At 49.4% G+C, this 20,714-nt stretch overlaps 1 protein-coding gene across 2 annotated transcripts in view; it reads right to left on the bottom strand.

Moving 5' to 3' along the window:
* LOC111157570 (protein kinase C and casein kinase substrate in neurons 2) overlaps positions 1-20,714 on the bottom strand; it is a 135,101-nt gene that overhangs the window by 53,389 nt on the left and 60,998 nt on the right. The window lies entirely within an intron of this gene.

Genomic DNA, 20,714 nt, shown 5'->3' with positions numbered 1-20,714 from the left:
AATAAAATCTTAAAAAAAAAAAAATAAAGTATTAAGTACTGGGAGGGTTTGGGACTCACTCTAGTCAAACTGACGCGGACAACCGGTTATCCACACGTGGAGGACCAGTGTCCTTCAAACCAGTGGGATGGTGTGAATGTCTGAACACGATCCCCTCAAAAGGCAAGAAAGGAGGCAGTGGTGGCGGTGGTTAATCTGTGTGGTTCAGGGAATCACTGAGTACACCCTGCCAGGAATGCCAATTTAACACACACACACGCACACACACGTATTCACATGCCCCCAAATAAACCCAACAAAACTTACTGAACAAAAGTTAATTTCTGATGATTTAGAAGCCATTTTCTACTCTTATTGAGGGCTCTCGGGGCCAATGTTTGGAAGACTCAGCCCAAATTTGCCATTAAATAGCTGGGACCTTGGGCAACTTCTCAGCATCCCACTCCTGATACTAGAGAGTGTGGAATTCAACTCTTAAATTTTTCTGAGCTTAAAATGTTTCAGAAGAGCCTCCTACTGGCAAGAGACTGTGGGAGAACTCAAGCGGATTAAACCCAAGTTGTTTTAAGAGCACCGGCTTGCAGCGGCCCTCACGGCTCCAGAGCGCTTTCCTCCTTTACCAGATCTGAGCCTCACAGCACCCCCGTGAGGACAGTCTCACCTGGACCCCAAAGTCCAGCTTGAACTCGTTCCCAGGGGCTCACTGCAAAACATGCCTCAGTCAACACAGAGCCCTTGCTTCCCGAGCATTTCCACGTCACAGAAGTTACTGAACAGTGTTGGGGATCCAGGATGTCATCTGTGCTGTGAGGTCTCATATAGGAATGCTACTGTTTAAAGGAAAGTTGACAGCAATTAACATGTGCATTTTACAAAATGAGTAAAAAGAGGCATGACTGTCACATATGCTGTGACAGGCACTCTGATCCTAGGTCCCAGGCTCCTCGATGAAGACCCCCTGCCACTGGGTGCTGGGAGGTCAGGCACAATGACAACTTGGGGTTGGGAGGGGAGTCAGGAGATCGGGGAGCATTAGGTGGGAGCAGTGCCTGCTTCGGAACTGCAGGCAGAAGAGAGAGTATCTCTGAATCCCACAGCGACTCTTCAAGGTTTTCTCACAAGGTTAGCCAGTCCGCCTTCTAGAATGGAGGGCACACTGGCCATGTGACTGGGGACATCTTGCCAATCCTGCAACGATCTCTCCAAAGGATGACCTACTCCCAACAGGGACAATGCAGGAGGGTTTACCCACCTTCTAGGCCTCACAGTCCCTCCCATCACCCCCAGGGCCCAGGACAGCACAGTCCTTTTGGGCTCTCACACCTCCCTCCACATCATTCCTTCTCCTTAGAACCACCTCATGTGGGCGCCTGGGTGGCTCAGTGGTTGAGGCCTCTGCCTTCGACTCAGGTCATGATCTCAGGGTCCTGGGATCGAGTCCCGCATCGGGCTCTCTGCTCAGCAGGGAGCCTGCCTCCTCCTCCTGTCTCTCTCTGCCTGCCTCTCTGCCTGCTTGTGATCTCTCTGTCAAATAAATTAAAAAAAAAAAAAATCTTTAAGAACCACCTCATGGATGACTGGTAAGATACTAATTATTCTTCAAGGTCATAATCAAATGTCACACCTCTTCCACGAAGCCTTCCTTTATTCCCAGTCAAAAGTAAGCTTTGCAGCCCGGGCTGCTCTGAGTAGCACGTTCCTCTCCTCCAGTACCCACTCCATCCAACCTTAGGTGGACACGGTCATGCAAGGATCTGTCTCAATCAGGAGACAAAGGGTGCCTGAGGGCAAGGACCATGTGGTATCTATTTCTGTAGCCCAATCATAGCACAAAGTCATTTGTACTGAATACAAAAGTCCTTGGGCCCTGAGCCCTGTTCAATACAATGAGACAGGAAGTGGGAGTCTAACTGGTCTGACTGCCAGCCCCTGGGATGCCGCCCCTGGGATGCCGCCCCCGGCATTAGGTAGCAGAAATAACCATCTCTCCTCTGCTCCCAGTTTCACAAGGAGAACACACAGCAGCACCAAGGTTCACCACCCAGACCCCTTTTCCGGACCCAGCACACCCTGTGGGGCTTCGTGTCCTGTCTCGGAGCCCGGCACAGGTGAGACGCCCACTCAATCCAGACCCAAAAGCAGATGGAGGCCCGCATTCCTACTCACTGAACAACGGGACACGTTATTAAAGAAACAAATTTTGAAAGTGACTGTCTTAAACTTACTGAAATGTTTCAAAAATGTATTTGGAAGTCTCCAAGTAGGTCACCTTAAAAGAATAAACAGCATGCTGATAAAAACAAAAACACTTTGGTGGTTCTATTCATTCTTTCAGTTTCGTTTGGATCAATGGGAGAATTTAAACATTACAAAATGTAAGATTCTGACAGCTCAAATTCAAAAGTAAATGTCTCCCTGAAGTAAGTACACTTTACTTCTTACTGAATTCCTTAGAGACAGATGCCACATGCATAATACAGTGGCTTCTAATGAGAAGTTAGACCGGCTTCAGGACTTTAATGTGAACTAATACTCAAGTTCCTGGTATATTATAGTCTTTGTAAGTTAAATGTATTTGCATGGACTTCCTTGATTAAAAGCATGAAATTAAGCAAATGAAATGAATAAATTTAGAAACATCACTACTGAGGCTACAGCAGATGCAGCAAAGAATTTAACAGATGCATTTGGGTAAAAGGGAATGATGGTGGATGCAGTGAGTAGAAGGGAAAAGTGGAGGAGGACGGGTCAAAGGAAGTTGTCAAACTGGGGACAGGCAGGAGAAAAGGCCAGGACAACATGGCCAAAAGCTGACCACAGTCCCGGTAGTCCTATTTCTCACCAGGGTCTCATGGGGTCCTGGCCCCACAGCCCCAAGATGCACCACGTGGGTGGAACTCTTCCCTGGACATTCCCTCATCTGACACGTGCTAGGCCCTGACCCAGTGCCAGACACCATGCTGAGGGTGGTCAGGGGTTGACAGTGCCCTTGGAGTTGAGTGGGGCTCAGCTCCTGTCCCCACCACACAGCAGAAGTCACAGTGACAGTCAACATTTATTAAGTGCTTCCTAGGTGCGAGCACCGTTCCCTCTCAGAACAGCCCTATGAGGTAGCTACTACTATCATCCCCATTTTACAGATGAAGAAATGAGGTAAACAAGTGTTTCAATAACTTGACCAAAGCCACACAGGTAACAGGTGGCGAAGCTGGGACTCAGACCTGGGCCAGGTGCCCCTGAGCCTGCCCCTTCACTGTCAGGCCACCCTGTCTCCCGCGGTGAGACATGGCAATGGAAAACTCCGAGAAGAGGCAGAGGGGAACCATGTAAGCGAGACAGGGACAGCACTCCAGCTGGGACTCCCACAAGGGTACGACGTCAACAGGCATGCACATGTGCACGCATTCACTCCTTCGGCATTAGCTGAGCACCTGGGCAGGAGTCCTGTTCTGGAAGCACGCCTGCTCGAACAGCTTAGGGCACTGGGGGAGACACACCCGCAAGCCCTGCCTGCCTTGCTCACAGGTGTACCCCAGAGCTGGGCAGGGAGCCCAGTGTAAACAGGGCAGAGATATGTGATGGGAGAATGAACTAGGCACAACCCCAGCCCTGCCGCACACCTAACCATGGGCACGTGATTTAAACTCTGGAGCCTCGGCTTCCTCACCCAGAAAGGGAAACTGATACTGACATTACTCCTTGGCCTTGCCGGCGGATGGCATGCCTCAGTCACGAGCGGAAGTAGCTGCTCTCCACCGGGGCGCTGAGGAAGCCCGGAATCGCATGGTGGCTTCCCAGGGGCCACAGGCGGAGTCCTGAGGAGCCCGCGGGAATGAGGCAGGTGCACAAGGGTAAGGGCAAGATGTCCCCGACAGAAGAATCATGAGGAAGGGTGGGGGTGGGACGAGGCAAGAAGGGAGGGCAGGAAGGGAGCACAGGCCAGTCAGTGTCAGTGAGAGCACCCAGTCTTCAGAGGGCTAGACAGCACGGCCGGGTGCCCACCTTGAAACAGGAACAGTGAGCAAGGAAGGAGGAACTGGGGTCACATTTCTATATAAAAATCCCCGTGTGGTTTAATCTTGATGAGTTTCTCATGACTTGTAACCCTCCAGCTGTTGGCTAGGTTGAGAATAATGTTATGCACTACTAACAGGGACATTTTTAAATTGACGAGACTATGCAGAGACCAGAGTGTTGCTTACTTACACAGCACCTCTCCAAAAAGAGCCCAGCAGGGGCGCCTGGGTGGCTCAGTTGGTTAAGCATCTGCCTTCAGCTCAGGTCATGATCCTGGAGTCCTGGGAATGAGCCCCACATCGAGCCCCACATTGGGCTCCCTGCTTGGCGGGGAGTCTGCTTCTCCCTCTGCCTGCTGCTCCCCGTGCTTGCTCTATCTCTAGTTCTAGCTCAAATAAAAATCTTTAAAAAAAAAAAAAAAAAAAAAAAGGAGCCCAGAAAACTTCACAGAATCCCAGACACAAGGAATGCTGGTGGTATTAGTGACTCTAAAACTCCAAAGTTAAAATGCAAACAAAAGTTTAATGTTTTCTTAGGGAAGCCCAATGTTAGGTAGATCAGAAAACCCACCCTTTCAATTTCTAGTCTCCTCAGGGCAACCTTTTTAAATACTTAAATCATGTCACTTCCCTGCTCAACACCCACCACACTCAAGAGTTAAACCCTAACTCCTTGCCTTTGTTGCAAGTCCCATCTCCACCTGCCCCTGCCTGCCCTCTTCCACGCTCCTTCACTGACTGGCCCTGTTCTGCTCTGGCCACAATGATCTTCCCCTTGTTTCTCAAACATACTGAGCCCATCCCTGCCTCAGGACTTTTGCACATGCTGTTCGCTCTCCCCAGAATGCTCTTTCATAAGACAATTGCATCGCCAGCTCCCGCACTATATGGGCCTCTGACCAGAGGTCCTCAGAGTCTCCCTGACCATCCTCTCATCCAGCCCCATCTTCCAATACCACCACCCTACAAGATCTGTAAGATCTTAACAATAACATTCTGTTGTTATTTCAATCATGAAGCCACATACTGACATCTCTTGGGTTACACGGAAAAAAAAAAAAAAAAAAGACCACTCAGGTGACTAACCACAAAACGTTTCTTGAGCTGACAGCAAAACTTAATTTTTCAGTGATTCTTAAAAAGTAAATTCTTCTACAATGCCATTTGTCTAGTCACTCAGAAGACCTTCCCACCTGGAGCCTCCTGGGCAGCCTCCGGGTACCCAGAACCACAGTTCTGTGTGTTTTTGCTGTTTATAAAGGGGTCCTGTCTGAGTCACAGGAAGCAACTGTGGTAGGAGCCAATGGCCCAGTCAGTTACAACACACTTTAAATTCTCAAGTATTAGGACTTGCTCTGTCATTGAGTCAACATCTATATTTATAGAATTTCAAAAACATTTGGCCCGACTGTCCCCTATAACGAACCTCACATACACCCAGAACCTAGTTGGATTTTTAAAATTTTTTTAAAAAATTTTATTTATTTGAGAGAGAGGGAGAGTACAAGTGGGGGGGGGGAAGAAGGCAGAGGGAGAAGCAGACACCCCAGTGAGCAGGGAGCCCAATGTGGGGCTCAATCCCAGGACCCTGGGATCACGATCTGAGCCAAAGGCAGAAGCTTGATGGACTGAGCCACCCAAGCACCCCACCCAGAACCTAGTTTGATACCGCATTTATGTATCAGAGGAAAGCTGGTTAGCCCTGAAAAGTGAAAGGCAGCAAAGACTTTAAGAGACTGGAAACAAACTATCTCTAGGATTCTGTATTACTCTGGCACTTTCCTTTAAATCCTAAACAATCCTCTAAGAAATACACATTCCTCAAAGCAAGGAAATGCAGGAAAGTATCTCCTTGAATAATCCTAAATGCCAGGAAGAGAGGGCATTTGACTGCCAGGACCAGCACTGTTTCTCCTGACTGCAGATTCTTAAAAACAAGAGCCCTTCCCAGGGTGGAAGCCTCCATCAAGTCTAAAAATAAATGAATAAATACAGTGAGAGCACACACACTCACACTGAAGGAGAACCAAGAACCAGGAGTGTGTTGGATGTCTGGGCCAAAACATCCAATGCCAGCATGTCCCAAGCAAACATGGCAACTTGCCCATCCTGTATCTCCAACTGTGGGATCTAAAGGGGAAGTGCTTCCACACAGTTGACACTGGTCCTCTGCTTAGACCACCAGTGGGAGCCTCCTCAGAGCCCCTGCCACCCTCCACCCCCCACTGACTGCACTATCTTTCACAGAACCACACCCTCTCTTTTCCCAACGTCTCTGATAGGGAAAAACAACTAACTTTTCCACTTTGGAGCAAAATGCTATTGCAGCTGGAGAAACATTCTTGGATATCATAAATAAGATATTCTGATTCTAAGGAATTGTAAATTTGATGCTGGAGTGTGTGAAAGGATGAACAAGCAGATCTGAGGAAATATTATGGAGCCATGGTAACAGAAACCACGGAAGAAACTCCAATTGCACAAAACTGTTTAAAAATAAACCGGATACTAAAATACCAGCAAAAAGCTACAATGACTCACACTGTTCTCCTCAAATCCTATGAGAACAGCCAGTTCTTTGACAGTCTCCCAGTCTTTTTCCCTACTGGAGATATGCGGGACAAAGAAAGTAAAAAGACGCTTTGAAAATTTTCTCTAATTTTACCAGCAAGTTGGTATGAATAAGACCTTATATGTTTTAGAGTTTGATGAGAGCATAGAAACGTATATTCATGATGACAGAATCTTGAGCTTTTTAATAAGGCTTTATTTATTTCATAAGATAAATCCAAAGAGCGTAACTAAGGCCCCAGGATGTGCTATACTGAGAGCTCTAATACTAGTAAATGCCAAAGAACGAGAGCACAGGGCTGCCTGGGGGGCTCAGCGGGTTAAGCATCTGCCTTCAGCTCAGGTCATGGTCTCAGGGTCTTGGGACTGAGCCCCACATCGAGCTCTCTGCTTGGGGGGAGAGCCTGCTTCCCCCTCTCTCTCTGCCTGCCTCTCTGCCTACCTGTGATCTCTGTCAAATAAATAAATAAATAATCTTAAAAAGAAAACAAAACAAAACAAAGAACTACAGCACAATTTCTGTCATTAATGTACAACCTTTTAAGGCATTTTGTATATGTGACCATCTTTCCCTTTCTGCAAGTGTGTGCACGCCCCCACCTCCTTCTTTCGGGCCCCATCTCCACTGTGTGCCCTCTAACTACACTTACACACCTTTTAATGCGGCAGCGGCACACGCAAGGGCTCGCACATGGAATCAGCCCCACAGATCTCAGTTCTGAGGGGCCCTGCACTGGCCCGCCCTACCCGTCTGGCCAGCTCAGCCTTCTGCCAGGCTCCGAACAACCACAGGTGTGGCGCATTGCCGCCCAAGACAGCCCGTCCTTGTCAACTCCTACCCATCCTGCAAGGCCCAGTTCGAGTGTTACCTCCTCCGAGGAGGGCCCCCAGCCCCAGCGATGACCCTCTGCCCACCACTGTCCCAGTACAGTTCCTCTGTTGTGCCATTATTTGGTTATATCCCTATTTCCCCAACCAGGCTTTTAGCTCCTCGGGGGTACCCTGGTGCCTGCCACAGTACCTTTAGCTGCTCAGAGACAGTCACTGAAGGAAGAATGGAGCCAGGGAGGGAATTTCTAGGAAACCTCAGTCCCGTGGTATCTACGTTATTCCTCATTTGCCCAGGACCTGCCCCCCTAGCCTGTTCCCCTCCTACCCCTGCCCTACTCACTACAGTCCTTCTCTTTTTTTCATGTGAAAATAATTATTCTCCTGTGCAAACTGCCACTCTTCCCCGTGCCCAAAGACCTGTTTTGGACATACTACACACTCATCTACAATTCTGACTGGAGGCAGAGCACCAGAAAAACTTGTTTGCTAAAAGCTTTGCTGCCGGGGCACCTGGGTGGCTCAGTCGTTAAGCGTCTGCCTTTGGCTCATGTCATGATCCTACGGTCCTGGGATCTAGCCCCACATCGGGCTCCCTGCTTGGTGGGAAGCCTGCTTCTCCCTGTCCCACTCCCCCTGCTTGTGTTCCCTCCCCCCCACTGTCGCTTTCTGCCAAAAAAAAAAAAAAAATATTAAAAAAAAAAAAAAAAAAAAAAAAGCAAGCTTTGCTGCCACTTGGTGACAGTTTCAATGAAGTAACTGCACTTACTCTTAGAATTTGCTTTGTTTGTTTAGGACTACTTTTAAAATCTTTTGCAACATAAATTATTCATCAAGCCCCATAATCACTGAGATTTCAACTGAATTTGTTACCAAAACCTGAAGAGAAGCACTCAAACACACACACTAGCTTTGAGTAGGAGAAAGTGTTGCCCACAGAGACAAAAGTCAACCTGAGAACATGCTCCCGGCAGGAAGCTGGAACACACTGAGCCAGTGGAAACACAGGTGACCGACCAACAGCAGCATCAAACAGATCTGGAAAGCACGCTCTACACGCTCACTGCCAGCGCTAAGGAGGAGATTCCCTGTGCCACCCAGGCGGGGCTCCAGGGATGTCCCCATGAGCAATGGCTGGGAAAGGGACTGACCCAGCCATCTGAGTCTTATTAGCCATGTGCCTCAGCAAATCACATTACTGCTCTGTGCCTCGGATACACTCATAAAATGGGGGTGATGAGGGGCACCGTGCAGGCTTCTGAATGAGGATTAGCTGAGATGATGCAAGGACGTGCCTGTCTCCTCTGTACCAAAAAATAAATGTTGGTTCCCTTTTCTGGCTCCAGTGCAAATCTGAAGCCAGAGCAGAATGACCTTGGACTTAGTGTAAGACTCCTTGGACTTCGGTTTCCTTGTTCCTGAAGTAGGTGATCTTCAAGTTCTATTTAAACTGGGACATGCTAAGGGGAGCCTGGGAGTGCAGGCTCAGGGTGGACTGGGGCCCGTCTGGGGCACTGGTTCAAAGTCTGCAGCGAAAATGTGTATTATGCATTTGGTGTCTAAATGAGAAATGAAGAGGACTTTTTTTATTAAATAAAAGCAGCAATCAAAAGGGGGTTTTACTTTTCATTAAATTAGCATATATCCCTTATACCACCCACCTACTGTCTGCTTTCCATTCTTTCAATACATGCAGTTGCACTAGGCTCGGGGTGCTGGGGAGTCCGACAGGGGATGCAGCAGAAGAAGAGCCCCGGCCTCAGGGCGTCACACTCTCGCGCAAGTGACTGACAAATGAGCCAGCGCGGCTGCTGCGGCTGCTGCGTGGAGAAACACAGCCAGGAAAAGGGAGGAGGGTGAAGGCAGAAAGGAGCCTGAACTTTGAAGCAGAGCAGCCAGAGAAGGTCTCATTGAACAGGGGACATCTGAGACAAAGCTGAAGGCCCTGAGGGCCTCCAGGGGAAAGGCACATGGCAAAAGGAAGCTGGAGTCTGAGGGCAGGAAGGCGTGCCTGGCCATAAAGCCATGGCAGTGCTGCCCGGTGAGAGGGGACAGTGGCCGCCACCAGGCAGACAGCAACAGAAGCGATGACGCAGGAGTTCTGGAAGAATCTTGAGCATAAAACAAAACAACCTCAGTCTTTCAGCTTTGATGCCACCAGTGTCCGTCCCTGACCTCCTGCCCAGGTTCTCGGGCTCAGTGATTCTACGACCATGTGCCCAGCAGCAACTGCGCCCTGCAGTTCCTGAGCTCGGCTCTCCCCACCGACCCAGACTTGTCTGAGGCCCACTGTGGGTAAGGAGCAGGGACGTGGACCCCAAGCCCTTCCCACTGACTCCACACAGCCCCAAGAGGCAGGAGAGTCCAGCACTGACAAGGGTCCCACACTGTCTGGGGCCGGCTGTACAGACACGAAGCCAGAGCAGCCTCTCCTCCCTGCTTGAGTGGTCCTGGACCCCCACTTCCAGAAGCTCCCCTCTTCTCACCCAGCAGACTTTCCCCAGATCACGTCCTCACCACCCCTGCCCACACTTGTGCAAAGTAAAGCGAAATTACCTTGCTAAGTGCTAGATTCAAACCGACAGCACTAAGAACGGACGCCCTCTGACGCAGGCAGGACGTGCGCCGTGTCGCAGCGCGCAAGCAGTCACGTCAGGTGAGCACAGGCAGGGTCCCCTGAAATCCCTCACTCTCCATCTGCACCAAGGGTGTAGTTTCTAAACTGTTTCCTGGGCTCACCAAGGAACAGAAGATACGAATCGCAAATACTCAGCAGTGCATTCCTAAGGCCTAAGAGTGAAAACCGAGATGGTTCTGACGGATCCAGAGAAAGGTGTTTTTGTTTATTTTATTCTTAAAACTGGCATGAAGAAGAAAGGAAAGCCCAGATGCCAAAAACTGCTTAATAAAGCCTCCACCTTTGGAATATGCAAGGAGGTGTTAAAAGGCTTGACCTTTCCTTTCCGATTATCTTACAGGAAGTGAACTCAAATCTTACAATCCACTGTTCTGTCAGAGCAGGCTTCAGAAGTGGATAAGGAAGTTCTTCCTCTAGGAAGGGCTCCCCAAGTATATACTGTGTGTCAAGGAGAACAGAGGGTGTACAGACTGAGCAGAGGGTGTACGGACACATGTGGCCCCAAGAGCCCACGTGGCAACTCCCCAGAGTCCTTTAGGCTCCACCATCTCCCCCTACCAGTCTGGCCAAGTTACAAGTCACCACTCCTGTCACGTGCCATCTGTGAGGCTCACAGATGTCCTTCTACTCCGTGAGGAATTCCATGGGGGCAGGGTTCTGCCCCTTTATCTGTGTATAACCCAAAACAAGTGCTCAAGGAATGAGACAGCGTGGGGCGCCTGGGTGGCACAATCGGTTAATCGGCCGGCTCTTGGTTTCAGCTCAGGTCAAGATCTCACGGTCCTGAGTTCAAGTCCCACGTTGGGCTCTACACTCAGCAGTCTCCTTCCGATGCTCTCTCTCTCCCTCCCTCTGCTCTTCCTGTTCTCTCTAAAATAAACAGATCTTAAAAAAAAAAAAGAAAGAAAGAAATGAGAAAGGATCACAGTTCAGCCTGTACCTCCTCTCTCCTATCTTCCCTTCTTCACCTGTGATCCTTTCTCATTTCTTTTTTTTTTTTTAAGATCTATTTATTTTAGAGAGAGCAGTTAGAGGAGACAAACTTTTCAATGTGAGACATTAGTATTTCAAAATACTGTATCTGGAGTCCTCTAGTAACTCTTAAAATGACTATGTTTTACCCCTGGTGTCTTCTACATCCTAATCCCTCAAAGAAAACAAACGGATGGCCGCCCCTTCCTGGTCCTTTTCAGCCCCTCTGGCTCTTCCTGTTCTGAGTAAAAACAATCTCAGGTTATGGAGAACCGGCAGCAAAGGAGGGCAAGACCCGAAGTCACCCAGTCTCAGGCCAGCCCGTCAGCTGTGAGTTCGCCCACATGAGTTAAGAAGGAGCTGGAGCAAAGAGCATTTAGCCGAGTCCCCTAAGCTCATTTTTCCTACACAGTGGAAACGTGTCAGCGGACAGGTCCGCGCCTGGGGCTGATTTTTTGCAGTCCTACTTGGGAGGCCTCCCTCCGCTGGCAGGCACCCTGGGAACGCGGAGGCTCGAGCTCAACATTTCCCAAAGCTAAATATTGACTCGATGCTCCACAGGTTTAAAAATAAAAAAGTTACTTTAAAAAGGACAAAAATGACACATTTACAAGTCTGATATTAACGTGAGAATACAAACAGCAGTGCAAGAAAACGTACAGGGACAGTCCGAAGACTGGAAAGAGAAATTACTTCAAGCAGGCCTCGCCGGACTCCAGCTGCTCCGCTCCCCACCGTCCCGTCAGGGCCAACCCGCCGCGGGGCCCGGACACACTCCCAGGGCGTGGCACTCTGATGAGAAACAGGGCCACTTCTGCTGTCCATGTTGGAGTGGGACAAGAATGCGAGGGGACGACAGTGCGAGAGCCCCGATTCCAGTGCTCGATGTGGCTTTTACCTGCACAGCCTCAGCTTCCCCACCTACTAAAAGAGAGACCCGGGGCACCTGGGTGGCTCAGTGGGTTAAAGCCTCTGCCTTCGGCTCAGGTCATGATCTCAGGGTCCTGGGATCGAGCCCCGCATCAGGCTCCCTGCTCCCTCCCTCTCTCTCTGCCTGTCTCTCTGCCTACTTGTGATCTCTGTCAAGTAAAAAATAAAATCTTTAAAAAAATAAATAAAAAGAGAGAGACCCATTCCCAGCCCTGCCTGGCTCTGGGGAGCCAGAAGGACTGTCATCAACCACGGCACAAGCCGCGTCACTGCACCGGGCTGCCAGCCCCTCTACTCACCCCCTCGCTCACTAAGAAACAGGTCTTGAGACCGACTGAGACCACGGCGAGCAAGATAAGCCCCTGACTTCCTAGAGCTTGCGTATTTTCTCGGCCTCTGCAGATGCCCGGCGTCTGATAAGCGGGCGGACAAGGGAATGCTCCACCAGACACGATCCTTAGACTTCTCCCGCAGGACTCTTCCCCCGGCGCGTGCCCGGGCGCAGGCTACAGCAGGGGAGCCCCTCCGGGGCAACGAGGCTCCAGGAGGCCGACGCCTGTGATCAGTCCGACACATGTTACCTATTACACAGTCATCTATGACACAGTCAAACCAGCACCAAATGGAAAGAAGGAGTGCTGGCAGAAAAACTCAAATTCCTTCTTAACCGCTTGGTAATTCAGATAGCAGCTTACTCCAAAAACAGATTTTTATCTTCTATGCAAGAAGGAAGGAAGGAAACGCACTGTGGAGTCAATCATCATCAGACTGTGAGCGGCTCAAGGGCAAGCCGTATCTTCTTCACCTTGAAGTGCAGAAGCCTGCCCAGCAGAGGGTCTGTATGTGCCTGCGTTTGCTGACCAAATGACATGGCTCCTGGCGGTGAGAATAAAGGTGACACGCAGGGGGGCCTGCAGCTCGGCAGGCACTCTTCGATAGCCACTTCTCCTTGAACAGCGGGGAGGACAGACGAGGAGTCACCAAGGTCAGTGGTAGGAAGTGGTGGCACCAGCATGTTGGCCCCGCGCTGAGCACAGGGAGATGAGCAGGGCCTGGAGACGGGGCACCTGCGAGGCCCCGGTCTTCTCTCCTCCCAGTCCCTTCCCTTCCTGCTGACAACTCCTGCCTCTGCCTCCTCCTCCCCCCATACTTTCTGTTTAATCTGGAAGCCACAACTTAGGAAGGTCAGAAAAATATTTTGTTTATACAAATGAGAACGACCCAAACGCATCTCAAGAACATACAAAGGAATGACATTACTTGGCCAGAAGAGGTTGTGGGAGCAGCAATGGTTTTAAGTAGCTGAAATTCTGCTGTTTTCCTATTTTTTAAAATTGAGACACAATTCACACAATTCACCCATTTTAAAGGGTACACAGTGATTTTCTTTAGTATGTTCGGAGTTGTGCAACCATCACTATGGTCCATTTTAGAACATCTCCTCACCCCAAAAAGAAACTCTGTACCCTTTGGCAGTCACCCCATCCCCACACATCCACCCCCAGGCCACCACTCACCTACTTTCTGTCTCTGTGGATTTGCCTATTCTGGACATTTCCCATCAGCGGAATCCTGCAGCGTGTGATCTCTTGTGACCGGCCTCTTTCACTCAGCACAATGCTTCCGAGGTCACCCATGCCATAGCACCTATCAGACTGTGTTCCTTTTTATCACGAAATACCATGCCGTCATATGTTTGGAGCACACCGTGTTTATCCAGGACCAAGCTGATGGGCATTTGGGTCATTTCTACTTTGGGGCTATTAGAAATGCTGCTGTGAGCGTTTACGCACAACCCGTTACGTGGACATAGGTCTTCATTTCTTTTGGGGAGATACCTAGGAGTGGAACTGCAGGGTCATATCGCAACTCCCCAGCTTTCTGAAGAACCATTTCCAAAGTTATTTCCCCCAGTCAGCCAGACTGTTCAGCAAGGCAGCGGCACTGCCGTACACGCCCCAGCAGTGGGTGGGGTTCCGATGTTTCCACATCCTCACCAGCGCTAGTCAGTGGCTGCCCTTTCTGATCACAGCCACCCTAGCGGGGGTGAGGTAATACCCCAGTGTGGTTTTGACTGGCATTTCCCTAATAACTAATATGCTTTTTGACCATTTGTATATCATCTTTAGAGAAGAGTCTATTCAGATCTTTTGCCCAGTTTTTAATCAGGTTATTTGTCCTTCCATTGCTGGGGCGGGGGTGTTGTTTTTTTTTTTGTTTTTTTAAGGTTTTATTTATTTATTTCCACAAGTGAGAGAGTATGTGTACACCGGTGGTGGTGGGGGGGGTTTGGCTCAGAGGGAGAAGCAGACTCCCCCGCTGAGCAGGGAGCCTGATGAGGGACTGGAATCCAGAACCCCTGGGATCATGACCTGAGCCCAAAGCAGACACTTCACTGACTAAGCTACCTAGGTGCCCTTGTTGCTGAGTTTTAATTGAGTTCTTTTATGTTTGTTCTAGGTGCAAGTCCTTTACCAGATACAGGATTTTTCAACATTTTCTTCTATTCTGTGAGCCATCTTTTTATTCTCTTAATAGCATCCTTGGAAGCATAAAAGTTTTTAATTTTGATAAAGTCCAATTTATCTTTCTCCCTTGTGTTTTGGTGTCATATTTCAGAAACCGCTGCCTAATCCAAAGTGAGGAAGGTCTGTGCCTGCTTTCCTCCAAGAGTTTTACAGATTTAGCTCTTCCACTGACATCTCTGGCTCACTTAGAGCTAAATTTTATATTTGGTATAAAGCAGGGGTCCAAATTCATTCTTTTATATGTAGATACCAAGTTGTCCCAGAACTATTTGTTGAAAGACTGTTCTCTCCCCCATTGAACTGGCTTCGTGCCCTCATCCAAAATCAAGTGACCATATACAAGCTGTACTCTGTTCTCTCGATTCTATCCCACTGATCTATATGTCTACTCTATAAGCCAATACCACACTGTCTTAAATACTATATATTTGTAGAAAATTTTGAAATTAGGAAGCGTGAGTCCTCCAATTTTGTTCTGCTTTTTTCAAAATTATTTTGACTATTCTGGGTACCTTACATTTCCATTAGAATTTTAGAATGAGCATGTCAATTTCTACCAAACAAAATAAAGGAGGGAGATAGTTGAGGTTTTTGGTAGGAATCACACTGAATCTGCAGATCAGTTTGGGGAGTGGTGCCATCTTAACCACATCAAGTCTTTCAGTCCATGGAAGGAGGATAGCTTTCCATTTACTTAGGTCACTTTTAATTTCTCTCAACAATGTTTTTTACAGTTTTCAGTAAATGAGTCTCGTACTCCTTTGGATTACTCATTGCTAGTGTATAGTAATACCATTGTTTTTATATGTTGATCTTAATATCCTGCACCCCTGTTGAACACAGGTATTAGTTCTAACAGTTTAGTAAATTCCTTGGGGTTTTCTATATACAAGGACATGCTATCTGCAAACAGAGATAGTTTTATTTTTTCTTTCCAATTTATGTGCCTTTCATTTCCTTTTCTTGCTTCACTGCCCTGGGTAGAGCCCCCCAGGGCAGTGTGAACAGAGGCGCTGAGAGCGGACATCCTTGTCCTTTCGGTCTTTTCTTTCCCAAGCCAGTAGGTTCTCATTCATGTCCTTTATCAGGCCAATGAAGCTCCCTTCCAGTGCTACTCTGTTGAGTGTTTTTATCAGGAAGAGGTGTTGCACTGTTGTGCTCACATTGTGTTGCAGAACAAACAGGTATCGCCAGAGACCAAAGTTAACTTAGATTAAAACCACCTGACATTATATAGTGGGAGGAGGTGAAGTCTCGTTCGGAGGCAAATAAAAATCTATTTTAAGCAACTCAAAGAAACAGTTTATTCTCTGGCTTTAAGAAAATGATAAGCTTGTAGGGGCACCTAGCTGGCTCAGTTAGTAAAACATACGACCCTAACTGTCGGGATCACGAGTTCAAGCCCCGCAATGGGCACACAGCCTACTTTAAAAAGAAGAAAAGAAAGAAAAGAAAATGATAAACTTGTGATATTAAAGAAATAAAGGACAGAGAAAAAGATGGATGTGCCCAAGACTTATGTAATGACTTAAACCTCTGCACAATAAAATGTAATGTGAAAAGCAAAGAAAGAAAAATGGGTTCAACACAACTGATAAAGATCTTATTACTGAGAATATATGAAGGACTCATATGAAGACCAAGGATCCTAATCCACTGCACAAAGAAGTTGTCAGAGATGCACACACAGGAGAAAAGATGGCTGAGGCACAGACAGGAATGCTCACAGACGTTCCATCTGCTAAGCCAGGCCATACTCCTAGAGAAAAGCCTTGTTCAAAGCACCCGGCCCTTTCTTTTCTGCCTGTCATCCATTGGGAAGGATCACCTCGCAGCTACAGGAAAGGGAAGTCTTCTGAATCGGCCTGGCCCCGATGGGACTGTGTAGAACTGCACCCCCAACACCCCACATGCGGAGAGGGACATGCAGAGAGAGTGTAAGACATGTGTATTATGTTACGCCTGAGATTTGGGGTCGCTTGCTACTGCTGCATAACTTAGCCAATCCGACACAACAAATGAACGTGTGGGGGGAAAAGCACGGCTTCCTTTAAAAATGGAAATAACTTGTAAAAATAAGAAAAATTAGAAGGGTAATGCCAGTTTGGGTGGGGCTATAGCAAAATACAATGTACTCTAACATTGCCGATAGGCTTCATGGAAAAATCTGGAAATACAGAACAAGAGAGTTATCAACCTCTGGCCCAGCAGTCCCACCCTGGGGAATATGCCCCAAGCAAATAAACTCAAAGAAAAAAATAGCTTGAACAAAATGTTCATCCCAGTGATATTTATAACAGCAAGGACTAGAGACAAGTCAACGCTCACCAACTGAGAAAACAATGGCGAATGGACACAGAGGACACCACAGAGTCATTTTAAAGGACAAGTAGGTAAATCATTTTATGTTCAAACCTGGGCCAAGTGAAAAAGCTGAGTAAAACAGCACAGAGACATTCATTACACATAAACTTTAAAGGCAAGAATTACATGTTTTCATCTTTGTATCCCCGCTGCTTAGCATTAAATAGATGCTCAAACATTTCCCAAGGGACTGAATGTCTCAACCAGCAAATCATCCAGTCGGGTGACGGGCTGGAGGAGACCACATGGGGACAGAGCGGAGCGCTCCTTCTTCCTGTGGAACAACTTCGGCCTGTGCGTCTTAAGGGGCATGTATTCGTACTGCGGACCGACACGTCATATTCCTCCTTCACCCAACAAACATGGGTTCATGTTTCAAGGGAATGGGTCATGACTTTACACAAAGAAAAACTCACTAAAATTCAAGCTTTGCGATACCGGGAAGGAATCCTCAGTAAGTGTGTCACTGAAGTTCAAGGCGAGGCTGGCAGACCACCTGCCAGTGATGTGTAGAGGGAGAGACAAGGCTGGGCCCCCGGAAGGTTGTTGAAAAGCCTCACTAGGTATCAACGCGCCCAACAGAGCGGTGGACACACAACAAAGCTTCCCTCACTCGTCGGACACCCGGACACTTCCTCACTGTTTGCTCCCCAGTGTTTACTTTCAATTGATTCCCATTTGTAACCACAGAACCTCCTTCGGTAACTATAAAAATCATGCTTCTTCCTTGGGGCTAGTATTCCTATGAATGGAAAAGGTCAACAGAAATTGAAGGGGCGGTAATACTGAGTTGTCTTTCATGAGACAAACCCTCCTCATTGCCACACCTCCTCTCTCCTTCGTCCCGGGCTGCCCGGCGCCCCGTCTTCACCCCTCTTACCTTCATGGCACCATGGGGACCAGCAGCATCACACCCGCCTGGGGAAAACACCACCCCCTACCCCACACACTGCCTCCGCCACAGTTACGAGCACTCTGCTGGATGCTGCGGAGAAGGCCACCTCTTTGGGGTTGCGGGGGTCCTCCTCACTGCCTCTCCCCAGCTCTCCCCAAAAGTCTCCTGCAGACCTGCTCTCTGACCGTCCCCCTCCCTCTCACAGAACACAGGCGGGCGTTCAGACCCTCCACTTCTTGCCGCCACTCAAGAGGCCTCCGCACCCACAGGCTGTCCTCGCCACACACACCCCTGTCTGAGGTTGGCCCCTCATCCCGCTCCCCCCCACCCCCCGTCACAGGGACTCGCCCTACCCATCCACCCCTCACAGCCAAGCTTCCTACCAGAACTGACCACTCGGCTCACCGCCTGCAGATTCGTCTGCGTCTCTGGCGAAGCCGACCACACTAGAAAGCGAGACCGCCTGGCGCCACGCTGCGGATACCCCCCAGGCTCCTAGTGCAAACCCATGACAGTTTCAGGTCTTCTCGGTGCCCCTGCCCCCCCTCCCTACCCACCACCACCCCCATGCTCTCCTCTGACCATCACACCCCGGTGTTCCCAACACTGTCCCTCCTGCTTCTTCTCCCGCTCTTCTGCCCAGGTCTTAGATGTTGGTGATCCCCAGGATTCTGACCCAGGCCCTACTCTCTAGTAGCGCGCTGTCCGTAGGCAAGCATCAAATTCTCCTTTCACCTCACGTCCCCTGATCTGCATCTCTGGCCCAAAAGTCCAGACCCAGGCATCCGACTGCCTTCTGGACACCTCCACTAGGCCATCACACAGTCCCTGCAAATCATTTCCTACCTTCCCTAAGCCCACTCCAGTCCTTGGGTTTCCCACATCAGGAAATGGTCCCCACCATTCACCCAGCAGCACAGACCAGAAACTCCTTTTCTTCCCACACCCAACACCCTACTGACCCCACCACGCGTAATCAGTTTCCAAGACCTGACAGCGGAGTCCCTCCAGAATCCTCCTGCCTCACCCAGCCCCGCAACAACGGCTCCCTTTGGTAAGGCCACCACCCTCTCCTGCCCAGGCCACTAACAGCGTACAAGTCTGGTCCCTCTTCCTTTCATCCTCCACGATGTTGCCATGGTGGCTGACATGTCTTTTGGAAGATTAGGTTACACTTCAACTTTGAATCTCCCCAAGACTTCTTAGCCTCGCCAGCAGGGCCTTCCAGCTCCAACAACTGCCCCCTCGAGCCTCCCCATTCCCACCATGTTCCAGTCACACCATGCTCATTCAGCCACAGCTGACAACCTGCAGTGGGAGCGTAAATGTCTGCACTGAGTGTGCATACGTAGCAGAGTACTTTAAGTCATATACCTGTTACAATCCAGGGCGGAGCATCCAGAAGTACAAGCACGCCAAGTCCATGGCAGTCCAAGGGTGAAGAACGGAGAAAGATAATAAAGCCTGAAGACCTGTCAGGGCAGGGGACACCCAGCGCCAGACCTTGGCACACGTCATAGGTCCCTCTTGGCTCCTGACCTGGGGACGGGAGTAACATTTTGTCTGCCTACCACACTCTGAGCCATTCCACACGTGGCCCCTCACACTCACATCAGGTCTGCGGGAGGCTCATTTCACGTGTGGTCACAGAAAGGGTGAGCCAACAAGTCACCTGCCCCAGGTAGCACCCCAGTACTGGGGAGGGGGCTATAGTCATTTGTGCATCTGTCCCACTCCTACCCTCCTCCCACTCACTTCTCCCTTCTCCACAGTGTGGGGCTGGACATAAGGGTCTTTAAGATAAGGGCCCATAAGATAAGGGTATTTGCAGTTCCAAAGTTCTACCACTCCAAATGTGGAAAAGGGTTATGACCTATGGTCACCACAATCTCAAGAAAGTACCTATTACGGAGGACTAAACACATTCAACAGACGTGGCTTCCTCCTCACGAAGGTAAGCATTCCGGACCAGCTGCCCAGGCAGTCACGTTCCAGAGAGACTCACTTTAGGGAACTAGAGAACAAGCTCACGATTTACCCCCATGTCAACCCAGCAAAGAACCCAGCTATGCCACAACATGTAAAACCGCCTGACCTCAACGGAAGTGGTGTTACTACAACATAATCTTAGAACGCCCTGACACTAGCAGGAGTGCCTTGACACACACGTGCACACATGCACACGCACGTGCAGACACACACCCTCCCGGAAGCCTGCGGCTCCTCTCACACGGCGCCAGTGTCGGCTGGGGAGCTCAGGAGGACACAGCGGCTCCTCACCGCCACCACCCCCCCCCACTTCAGGGGGTCCCTGCCGCACCTGACAAGGGACAGAGGGCCACAGACACAAGAGATGCTTGCGATGAAGCTCCAGGGAGCTGGGCTGTTGGCTGAGGCACCTTCACTGCTCTTTACCCCTGAGATTTTCTGAAAGCGCAGCCCCACTCTCCCTGGGCCGATCCTTGACGGCCTACATCAAACACTCTCCCAAAAATTCCGTTGCTTGATCAGAAGCACTTGCCCAGTGGGATACTTCTTCCTTGAGCTGCAAGTTTTGAAACACAAGAGAGGTACTTAAACCCTAAAAAAGAAAGTCATGTAGGCCCAGATCAGCCAGAAAGCATCTTCTGGCAAAAGCAAAAGGAAAAAATACAGAATGGGTCAGGAGGCTGTCTTTTGTCCAGGCAAGAAAATGGGGGCGTTAGCCAAGGACAGACACGACAGGGAAAGAGAGGGAGAGGGACACCGACCGCTGGGAGCGGGCGGTTGCGAGGCGGCCGGGGAGGTCTGCCGGAGCAGGTTCCCAAGATTCAACAAAGGGCATTATTAACAACACGCATGAGTCAGAGTGGCCTCAGGTCAAGCACTTCAACTTCTTTTAACCCCTCCACTTTGAGCAGCCCCTTCTGCAAGGACTTCCTGTCACACAAAGGGCCTCTGTGGCCAGTTCCCCGCTGCCTCTTTTCCTGTGC

The sequence above is a fragment of the Enhydra lutris genome, unplaced genomic scaffold (genome assembly GCF_002288905.1).
Source record: "Enhydra lutris kenyoni isolate GAN:26980312 unplaced genomic scaffold, ASM228890v2 scaffoldscaffold55, whole genome shotgun sequence".
Taxonomy (NCBI): Eukaryota; Metazoa; Chordata; class Mammalia; order Carnivora; family Mustelidae; genus Enhydra; species Enhydra lutris.
The sequence above is the reverse complement of the archived record's forward strand: the minus strand, read 5'-3'. Positions and strand labels throughout refer to the sequence as shown.